This window comes from Castor canadensis, chromosome 12, assembly GCF_047511655.1.
Source record: "Castor canadensis chromosome 12, mCasCan1.hap1v2, whole genome shotgun sequence".
Classification (NCBI taxonomy): Eukaryota; Metazoa; Chordata; class Mammalia; order Rodentia; family Castoridae; genus Castor; species Castor canadensis.
In genome coordinates this window covers 104,508,415-104,517,504 of record NC_133397.1, presented here as the reverse complement: position 1 = coordinate 104,517,504, position 9,090 = coordinate 104,508,415, and the positions used below count along the sequence as shown (strand labels likewise).

Genomic DNA, 9,090 nt, shown 5'->3' with positions numbered 1-9,090 from the left:
CGCGCGCAGGGAGTGGCCCGTGGTGGCCGCAGCGCGCGGCGCGCACAGAGCCCGTGGTCCCCGCGAAGGCTGCGGCGCCGGGGCTGGACACTGTCGCTGAGCTGTCGCAGTGTGCGAGGGCTCTGCGGTGGGAGCGGCCCTTTCTGGAGAAATGAGGAAGTTTATGGTGGGCTTGCTTTGAGTCGATTTTTTTTTTTTTTTTTTTTTTTTGGATTTTCTTTTCTTTTCCGTCGGTATCCTGGTGGGGGCGGATTAAAGAAAAGAACTTGACTGCTCACCAGGAATTCAGGTTGTTTTAAGATCTTGGCGCTTCGTCCTTCAAACCATTAAGAGTTGATTGTTTCCAGATCCTCACCCGGTGACATTCCTCCCTCTGGAAGTTGGCCTTGGCCCAGTCATCTTTTCAAGAAAAACAATTAAATTGAGAGATAGAAAATGACTGAAATGAATTAAACATTAGACATGTAAAAACCCGTGTGCTGTTGGGTTAGGAACATACTGGACTTTCTGCTTAGCTTTCCCTTACTCACCTTTAGGATTCCGCTTCCTCTGCCCTATGAAACAGACATAATGGCCCCGTATGTTGAGTGTATGTTGGGAGGGTGGGGGTGAGGTGAGAGAAGGAAGGATTGGCTACCAGACAGTGGCCCCACCAGCTAACAAGGACTTCTGCGAGTTCCTGTCAATTTCTAGGACTCAGAAATTGTGGGAAAAATCAAGGAAGGGCCACACAGCGAATGATTAAAAGCTATATTCTCTCAAAAGAGAGTGAACAGAATGTCATGAACCAAGCTAGAAAAGGACGGTTCTAGGATGCTCTAGAATGTGTTTGAAATGTGTCAGGGGGTTGGGGATGTAACTCAGTGCTGTGAAGCCCTGAGTCCAATTTCCAATTTCCAACACTGCAAAAAAGAAAGGAAAGAAGGAAGGGAGGAAGGAGGGAAGTAAAGGGGCAAGGGAGGGAGGGAGGGAATCAGATATAAGCAGTGGTGCATACCTATAATCCCAGTACTCCAGAGGCTGAAGCAGGAGGATGGAGAGTTCAAAATGAGCCTGAGCCACACGGTGAGACTTTGTCTCAAAATAATAATAATAATAATAGAAATAATCAGACGGAAGGTCACGATTACCTGTTATTTCCAATTTGCATCTCAGAGTCTGAATCCTCAGGAATTGGGACATACGCGTTAGGGGTTTAGCTTGCACTTAAGAAAAGGTTATCGCCTAGGAAAATGCTTGTGTAGATCCTTAACCACAGGGACAAAAGAGCACTGGTTTAATTTAAGGTGTAGAAGGTAGACAGGATTGTCCTCTTTCCAAAAGTTCTTGTAAATTAATTGTGCCTTAAATCGTTGCACTTTCTGGATTCTGCAAATTATTTCTCCTTCACAGTTTATAGCTTGGAAACATTCCAGTGAAAGTCCCCTGCTTCCCCAAGAATGAGTTCACAATTATTATTTGTCAAATTGAGTAACCTGTCAGTATTCAATCTGAAAGGGGAATGGATGTGCCTGCAGCACTGAACCTTGTCTATTCTGCACTCATTAAAGCTATTTTCTACCTCGTTGCTAATACCAAACATTCTCCTCCTCCTGCTCCTACATTTCCAACTTCTGCTCGAGGTATTTAAAACTTCACTCATTATCTACACTCCATACTAAACCTGTTCCTTTTCTTTGGTTTCTAATTCTTCCATTTTGTTTCCAGTCTTTCCTTTGGTTTCCATTACTTTAACAAAGATTTATTAAACACATTCCTACCAGGCACCATGACTAGGTAGACACGTAGCAGTCAACAACAGTGAGGTACTCACTGAGTAACAGCAAGCTTTGTCATACCCTCAGGACCCCACACTCCAGTTGACAAGACAGACATCACACAATTACTACAAGGCACTCCTCACATGGCCTTAGATAGGGGTTCATGATCTTAGAAAGTGCTGCCCTCTCCGTAAGCCCATTTGTGTCCAAGAAGGGCAGGAGTGGGAATGGGAAGGAGAGAACACACACAGCAAAGAGGCACACTTTGTGTGTGAAATTTGGTTGTGAAGGTGTGGTAGTTGGGAAGGAAATTGGATCAAAGGAAGGTTTTTCTGTTTGTGGGAGTTTTATGTGGTTTTCAAGATGAGAGATCTTCGGGGATGTCCAAATGCTGATTAGAAAAGGTCTTGGAAAGAAGCAGATGGTAAAGACAGAAAGAGAAAGGATAGCGATTCAACAAATACTTGTTGAATTAATGAATTCCTGTGGCTAGCACTGTTGGCAATGCTAAGATAGAAGTGAATACATAATAAAGTAAATAAACTGTGCATTCTAAGCTGAGATACACAGAGTCTGAGGCTAGACAGCAATGACATTCCCTTCTCCCTTGTCAAGCACCCTCCCCTTTATGTCCTCAGGGGGAGGTAATAGGCAAGTGAGTGAAAGGAGAGACTCAAGCCTCCCAGTGTTAAAGGATGAAACTTTTCCACTTAACTTCAGAACAGTCTAAATTCCTAAACCTGGGTGGTTTAAATTATTTATTATTTCAATTAGACTAACATTTTACCTTCTTTCTTTCCCTTTTTTCCTCGCCACTTTGCGGTGAAATAGAAAACTGTTCTCATCCTCACGTTTCTAATGGGAGGTTGAACATGGACAGACTGCTCATCGTTTTAAAAAATAAAAATAGTTCTAGGTTTGTTTTTTATTATTAATATTATTACTACTATTATTTTAGGTGTACAGGAAGCAGGATTTATTGATGGATATTACTAAAGAGGGGTTAGTATAGTGGAAGCCCTTATAAGCATAGGGGTCCACCACTTGTTCAGGGAGCCACATATGGGGAACTATTTGACCCAACAGCCGCTAGCAATAAGCCACGTGTTCGTCACCATATCTTAAAATACACCCACGTTAAACCTGGTAAAGGCCAACTTGTTTGAGATGTGGATCTTCTGGTGGGAAGGAAGTTGTACTTTCCACTGCATAAGCCCTCAGTTGCATGCTCCTTTTCTGCAGCTTGGTGATGATGAACATGAGGACTCAGCCAATGTGAACTCTGCCCACCAGGACCGTAGGGCTTCCTAAGAGCAACTGGAATACCTGTCTGGAGCCTAGCCTAGGAACAGTTGGAGATCAGAGGCACACATATCTACTCGAAAATGGGAGGTCTCTCTTCAACGCCCTGCCTTTAGGGCAGCCCATACCAGCAGCAAGCCATGTGCACTACCAAGAAGGCTAATATTTGCAGCCAATGCACACCAAGCACGAGCACCCACAAGTGAAAGAGTCCAAGTGCCAGCACTTATATCTTTAAGCTTTCAAGTATAAGAGAGACAGCTGTTGTTTTTCTTACCTAGCAAGCATCCATATTCCCTTCTTTCTGTTTGTTGGTTGGTTGGTTGGTTTTTGGATGACAGCACCTTTGGGAAATAACTCCCTTTCCAGACTCTCATTGTAGTTTAGAGAGGGGCAGAGCCCACCTCCAACCTCCATTTCAGTGGTGGGTATATGATCAGGACCTTGAAATGAGCCAATTCCAGTTCTGTATGAGGGATAAGATGGTAAAGGAGGCAACGAAAAAAAGAAAGATTGCACAAGCAAATCTGTGCCACACTGTTTAATCATGCCCAAACCCAAGACACTGCTGGACTTTTTGGTTACATGAGCCAACACATTGCCTTTGGTGCTTGAGCTATTTTGAGTTAAGTTCTGTCTCTTGTAGCCAAGAGTTCTGTATGGGATGTATGTGGAATGTAGCTGCACAGCAATTGTCGGGGTTGAGAAAGGGTAAGAACAGGAAAGATTCCCTTGTGCCAGGTGAGGAAATTGAAATTCCTATGAAGTGGCAGCCAAAAAAACTGAATGAAAGATCCCAGGCCCCAGAGTTTCAGGTGTGGAGATTGAGATTTCTTGATTGACAAATGTAAGGAAATTAGAGGGTTGGGGCTACTTCTGGTTTTAGATATGCTCTAAAGAAAGAGGCACAATGATGGTGAAACATGTCTGTGTAGAAGACAGGAAGACATGGCAGCCTGTGGTCAGCAAGCCCAAATGGTAGTCAACTATATAGAGCCATGCCAGATTGGAAACCTGAAATTTTCTGCCCCTTGCACAGTGACAGAAAAGACTTGAAGGTAAAAACTTATAATGGAAAGACTGTCTCCAAGGTTTGCATCAAAATCCCTCTGTTGTGCTGTCCCTGCCTGAGGAAGGCAGGAATTAACCCCATTTTAAGTAGGGTGACCATATAATTTATCATCTAAAATGGGACATTTTTGAGCATGAATAGGGGTGCTATTAATAATTTTACCGAGATGACAGCCATAAAGCAGGTCACCCTAATTAAAAGAACTATCCACAATGACATGCCTTTGCATTAGTCCTCCTCACCCCTGGATAATTCAAATTTTAGTTGCAGAGGCCAAGATGGCCATCATTAAGCTGAAGCCTGATGGATGAACAAGCTTAAGCCTTTCCACAAAGGACAGAAGCCAGCCAGATGCCGGTGGTTTGTGCCTGTACTCTAGTTACTTAGGAGGCCAAGATCGGGAGGATCAAGTTTTCAGCCCAGCCCAGGAAAAAAAGCTGACAACTTCCCCATCTCAACAGAAAAAAGCTGGGCATGGTGGTATGCATCTGTCATACTACCAATGGTGGGAAGCATAAAACAGGAGGATTTCAGTCCAGGCTAGGCTGGGATAAAAGCAAAACTGTCTCTCCAGCCCTGAGGTTTATTGCAAAAATAAAAGACCCTATCTCCAAAATGACCAGAGCAAAAAGGACTGAAGGTCCTTTTCACAAACACCTGAGCTCAGACAACAGTACTACTAAAAACGCAAACAAACAAACAAAAAACCCAGAAGCTCCCAAGTTTTAGAGCATAAATGAACTACATGCTTCTGAAATATAACAATGCAGTTCACTCTCAAGAAAGAGAACCCTCTCCAGTTCCTGTCACAGATGTGGCCATGGAGGAAAAATAGTAAGAATTCTCCCTGAGAATAAAATGAAGGCAATTGACCAAAAAGCTCAATTCCTTTTGGGGCAGGTGATTCTTACTATTCCTAATTAGCAGAATATACTCTTCCTCATCTTTCCTAAAGGATAGTCACCATGCTTACCGTTTACCCTCTCCTTTGTTTTCATGTATTTATTTCACTATTTTTTCCCCTCCACCATCTTACATTGACTGTGAGGATTGATCTCATTTGTAGTTTGGCACTAAACTGTCAGAGAGAATGAAAATCACTTAACAATCAGGAATTGGGAACTAGACACAGGAGATGAGTTTACATGAGAAAATATTCTCCCACTGGAGGGAAGATAGATGCATTCTCATGCATATGTAGAGTATTTGTGGGGGCTTTTTACAAAAACATATGGATGGAAGAAGGAAAGCCAAGAGATAGACCTCAGTGTGTAGTTATGGTTTTTTGATGGCTCAGCACCCAGTTCTATTTTTTCTTGTAACAATAGTCTGATTTTTCTTCTGCAGAATCAGTCCACTTCAACTTGAGTTTGGTCTATAAGAGAGTGCTATCTTCCCCAAACTTGCCTTTTCATTGTCCAGTTCCAGGGCTAAGCCCTCCCACACCCTACAAACCAGTGATAGGGTCAGACATGGGCAAATGACCCAGAGCTAAGGTCAAAGAAGCCAGTTTTCTCAATGAGAAATGCGAATCAAAAAGCTAACACACATCTAAACATGTTGGAAGGGGTTATCTACGTGTACAGTCAATGCAGAGAAAAGAAAATAAGAGAAGGAGAGGTAAAGAAAGAGATAGAAATTCATCTGAGTTCTTCAATTTAGCCATTCCTAATCTGTCCCTGTACTTTTTAGTCCTGTGAATCATTAAATTCCCCTCCCCTTCCATTTTGTTTATTTATCTAATTTGAATTGGATTTCTGCCTATTTCAACAGAAATAGTTGAATAAACTTGGAGAATTGAAATGTTTTTCAGTGTTTTTCATGGTGAAATTACTCAGGAAAGAGGAAGGGGAGAACAAAACATGGGACAGGCAGATTTACATGAAAAACAGCCGTCAAACAAGCATTCTTTCTCTTGATGGACACTGTATTTTCCAGTGCCAATTTTCTGAGTGCATAATCCATTCTGGAGAGTTGCAACTATGCGTGGTAAACCAACCACACAACCACCTTCTACGATTTAAACAGCTAGGGATACATTGACCAGTCAGTGCCTGGCTATTAGGTGAACTCAGCCATGTTTTCACCATGATTTTGGCTCACTTGCTTAAAAAAAAAAAAAAAGAAAGAAAATTGTCCACTCTTAAACTTACATTTAGCTTGGTAACATCCAGCATAGTTTTTTGGTCTTATATCTTATTTTGTTTTGTTTCCTGGTGAATTTTAGCACCTTTCTCTTAAGTCCTCAGACTTGCATTACCACCCACTTTGAGGATTTTCCCCCTCTTGTGCCTGGAGTCAACATTACAAATCCAGTCCCACTCTTTCTGTGGGCAGCTCCTTCTCATCCTAAACCTAAATGTCTAGGCTTGGGGTGTAGCTCAGTGGTAGAGGGCAGGGGAGTAATTAAACCTCAATGTGGCCTCCTGTCAGAGATCTTCTCAGACCACTTTAGCTAAAGCAGCCTCCCTTCTTCTCTGCTGGCCCTTTGTTTTCTTTGTGTTTGAAGTGTTTGTTTTTTGTTTTTTGTTTTTTTCAGTACTGGGGCTTGAGCTCAGGGCTACACCTTGAGTCACTCTACCAGCCCTTTTTGTGATGGGTTTTTTCAAGATAGAGTCTCTCAAAGTGTTTGCCCTTGTTTCCACCATCCTTCTTACCTCTGCCTCCTGAGTAGCTACGATTACAGGCACGAGCCTTTGGCACCCAACAGTTTAAACTTTCTTTACCAGACTTTTGTTTCTCTCCTGGGGACTCTATGAAATTAGAGACGAGGCTTATTTTATTCATAGTTTTTTCCAAGAGTTTAACATAGCACTCGGCATTTTGTTGTTGTTTTGAATTTACTTTCCACTGAGGTGCTGTCCTCAACCTCTCACTCCTCCAAAAACAGATGATCATCAATGGCAAATGGCTATGGCAATAAAGCAACCCCTGGAGCAGGCTTCACACTCAGGTGAGAACATTACACCTCCTCCTTGTAGTAGGTTCCAGTACTCTACACAAGCAGAGAAAATTCTGTAGTAACAAACCAGAAATGATCCCTGAATGTTTAGTCTTTAGCATTCAGCTTTGATAGTACAAATTCACAAGCATATTTGTTGACTATATCTAATGAATATTTTACAAGTAGCTGTAAGGAACATCAATGTTTATTTGTGGACAACTTCTCTTGGATGTGCTTTTTCAAAGTAAACATTTTATTAAAATATAATATATAAAAGTGAGTGTTTCGTTAATGTATCCAGATTTTAAAGTACATCTTGTTCCCAAAACAAGAATTCAGGGAAAGAGGAAAGTGAAAGTACTTCCATGTGATCAAAGGAAATAGAGGTGAGAGAAGGAATGTTATCAGTGGGATTATCCAGGCTAGAGCTGGCTCTAAAATAGCCTGCCTCCTACAGGGTTTCCCATAGCAAAAGCCCAGGAGCCTCATTCTGCTCCACATAACCTGGAACCTCTACTCTAATCTATCAAGGATAGGGAAAGGAGGAAACTTAAATTGCAAATTACACAAGAAAACAGGTCATTTAGGTCAAGGTATAGACTCCACTCACTTCCACATTCCAAAGACTAGAGTTCATTGAGCTTTAAAAACAAATCTTCATCTGATTGAATGGGACAACATCAGATGCTCTGTCTCTAAGATTTGAAACTGGAGTGTGGTACTATAAATCTATGCCAACCCAACATGAGAAAACAATTCAAGGTATTAAGATTAGAAATGAAGGGGAAAAAACCTGTTGCTTAGAGATGCTATAATCATCTACATGGAACTTATTGTAACCATCTCATTTATTTAATATTCACAAATAATCTATTTCACAAATAAGGAAAATGAGGTTCTAAGAAATTACAATTGCCCAAGATTGTTCATCAGTAGAGCCTCAGAGGCTGTATTTAAGCCCAGGAGACAAGAACTTAGTCTGAATGGGAGCATTGAGAGTACAAGTGTGAAAGGGAGAGGGAAAAATTTTCATCCATCCATCTATCCAGCCATCCATCCATTCACTTACTGTGTTAGCATATGACTGCTCTCCTCCCCCACTGTGCTCCATGCTAGGGACTCCATGACGAAAGCTATAAGCCTTAGAGCAGCCTGGCAGAACAATAAACACATGAGGAGACAGTACTGTGGCTGAACTGGCATAGTAGGAATGGTGCCAGAAAGAAATAGCTTCCCCAGAGATGGCTTCCTCAGAGGTGGCACCTAAGATGAAGAATCCAGATAGGTTTTCTAGACACTTCCAGTAAGGACAAAGACCTAAGATGCTATAGGGCAGGATGGTTGTATAGAATGACAGTGCTTGAGGCCAGAGAAGTGGGTATGACCAAGAATGACATTGTACACCATGGTAAGGAGTGGAGATAGTGACGAGGGTACTGGGACAATGAGACACAGTCTGGAAAAGAAAATACACTGACAGACAGACTGAAAAGCAAATGACTCCATATCTGTAGGTTGCATGAGGTAATACAGTTTGTTTTCTTTTACTATGTCTGCAGTCATGGTGTCAATTATCACTTCCATCAACATGTAAACTTTTCTGTAGTTTACTACCAGCCACAGCTTTTTAAGCGGTGTTACCAATACTCAAACCTATTCTGAACAAAACTGCATTAACATCTAGTTGATGCCACACCCACCCCCAACTTCTACCCATCATCTTTTCTCTGCGATCACTATTGCTTTATCACTAGGTTTCCCATCTTTCATGAGGTAAGAGGGTATGGCTTCAGAGAAGATAAACTTGTTTACTCAATAAATATTTATGGAGCATTTATTGTGCTAGGAATACATCAGTCAATGAAACATGGCTCCTACTCTCAAAGAACTTATGGGTTTTAATTACCCAAACAAGTAATAATAATATTTAGTACCAGAATCAGCAAATGTTACATGATACTATATGCCAAGCCTTGTTCCATATGTTTCTGTATATTAATCCTTCAGTCATT

At 41.6% G+C, this 9,090-nt stretch overlaps 2 non-coding genes across 2 annotated transcripts; both read right to left on the bottom strand.

The window, feature by feature from the left end:
• Positions 1 to 3,152: 3,152 nt before the first annotated feature.
• Positions 3,153 to 3,288, bottom strand: LOC141415253 (small nucleolar RNA SNORA70). The gene has a single exon (XR_012440247.1). It is a non-coding gene; the product is annotated as a small nucleolar RNA SNORA70 (small nucleolar RNA).
• A 3,692-nt stretch (positions 3,289 to 6,980) lies between these two features.
• On the bottom strand, positions 6,981 to 7,191 carry LOC141415144 (small nucleolar RNA U3). Its single transcript, XR_012440159.1, has one exon. It is a non-coding gene; the product is annotated as a small nucleolar RNA U3 (small nucleolar RNA).
• Between the last annotated feature and the right edge of the window lie 1,899 nt (positions 7,192 to 9,090).